The following is a 2,379-nucleotide window of genomic DNA, read 5'->3' on the forward strand; positions in this document are numbered from 1 at the left end:
TCGTCTTTATTTGTACTTTATCTATAAACCGAGAATGCGGTCTTGTTCTCTTTCCTCCAGATGACGGTGTCGAGGAAGGCCAATTTGTTATCTGTCTCGTGTTCAACAGTGAACTGGAGGAAAGAGAACAAGACCGCATTCTCGGTTTATAGAAAAAGTACAAATAAAGACGACATCATTCACTACTACTCCGGCCACAACGAGAGAATAAAGAGTGGAGTAGTAATAGGATTCTTCCTGAGAGCATACCGCATTTGTAGTGAAGAATTTATTAAAGATGAAATAGATTACATTTTCAACGTTTTCACCAAACTCTGTTATCCGGAAGGGCTGTTGTACCGACTTAGAGAAAAGGCTTTAAAGATAGCAAAAAGAAGCATAAGGAACAGAGGAGATGTGACTGAAAATGGTAGCAGGGATTATTTGTCCGTGCCAAACTCGAGCCACTCAGGCGCGTTAGGACAGTTGCTCACTACAGCCGGCATCAAGATTGCGATCAGCACGGGAACAAAAATAGGAGACATTGTTAAGAACCAGAATAAAGTCGTGGCCAACGGGGAAGAAAACAGTGTCGTCTACAAGATACCGTGTGGAAACTGTCCTGTGAGCTACTACGGGGAAACCAGCCGAGGTATTAAGAAACGGACAATTGAGCACAGGAATGACATCAAGGCACACCGAGTATCAAACTCGCTAGTGGTTCATGTGGATACTCACGGCCACTTACCAGACTGGAACAAAGTAGAGGTGCTGCAGAAAGGACTTCCTAAGAAAAGAAGGAAAATAACTGAAGCAGCTTACATCGCTTCCCATCCAAACAACAACCACCGCGATGGGTTTATTAAATTAACAAAGACGGCGAGCCGCTTGGTACTTCGCGAGGCAGAGCATAGGAGGACGAGAGGTCAGGTCGATCATGGTGGAACGCGGATAGATTCGGCGGGTATTTAGGGGGTGAATGATTTGAATGTGCATGTACTCTGAAGAAGTCCTGGTAAGGACGAAACGTCAGAATAAATCCCTAAACGGTTCCCTGTGTTTATCTCACCACCCATCCACTCATCTGTCTTACATATTTCATATATATATATATATATATATATATATATATATATATATATATATATATAAAATAAGAATAAAATTCTTCCCCTCCCACAGAAACCGATCCAGTGCGAGCGGGTGATCTTCCCTAGCAAGTCGCAAGTCGCATTCCTTTGGAAGAAGCTACTGTAAAGCAAAACTGGACAGGAATAAACTCAATAATCGAATCAAAACCCGTGTTTCCCCCTTCCACCTTTCTCATAATTGTCCCAATATCTCAGCATATATATATATATATATATATATATATATATATATATATATATATATATATGTATGTATATATGCAATAAAACACTAAGAACGTGTGTTCACAAATGCAATAGTAACCACCAGGAAAAATTAAATAACGAAGCAGAAGGCTTTCGTATAATTACATCTTCAGCGCTAATCCAAAGAAGGAATTATAAAAGTAAGAAAGAACATACAGTATAAATGACTGCATGAGACATGGCGAAGAAGGAATTCGGAGAGGTAGTGGAAAAAGTACACTTGGCTTTACTGTCGTCCTAGTAACCAACAAGCACGGGACAATTTCTCACAACTGGTACATTACAATTCAAACAGCTTTGAAATTTCTTGGAAAACATAACTATCTAATTTGTACAAACCTTGATGGAGGTTAACATTTATTCCTTTACAAAATTTAATCAAACTGCATTCAATTAAATATCTTTCTGTGGTGTTATTGTTATATGCGATGACTTAAGCGTTATGCCAGCTAACTGGATGGTTAAAACTCTTTATGTGGATTGATATACCGCTTGATTGGTTTCCCTCTCTAACGTATTTATTGTGCCGATTAATTCGTGTTTTGAGTGTTTTAGCAGTCTGACCAACATAAAACTGATTACATGATTTCCAAGGTATTTTGTACACACATCCTTTATCACTATTGACGGAATTATCTATTAACTTGATAGAAATTATTAAATTTTTAAGTCATCACATATAACAATAATATAACAGAAATATATTTAATTGAATGCAGTCTGATCAAATCTAGTAAGGGAATAAATGTTAGCCACCATCAAGGTTTGTACGAATTAGAAAGTTATTTTTGCCAAAAAATAATAAATAAATAAATAAAAAGAAACGTAAAATACCTGTTGTAAGCACTTGCCCCCGTGCTTGTCGGTTACCATGACGGCAGTTATACCACGTGTATCTTTTCCACTACCTCTCCGAATTCCTTCTTCACCATGTCTCTTTCAGCCATATATTCTGTACGTCCTTTCTTCTTTTACAACTCCTTCTTTGTATTAGCACTGAAAA

Source organism: Oratosquilla oratoria, chromosome 12, assembly GCF_046742065.1.
Source record: "Oratosquilla oratoria isolate Oo_2021 chromosome 12, ASM4674206v1, whole genome shotgun sequence".
Lineage (NCBI taxonomy): Eukaryota > Metazoa > Arthropoda > Malacostraca > Stomatopoda > Squillidae > Oratosquilla > Oratosquilla oratoria.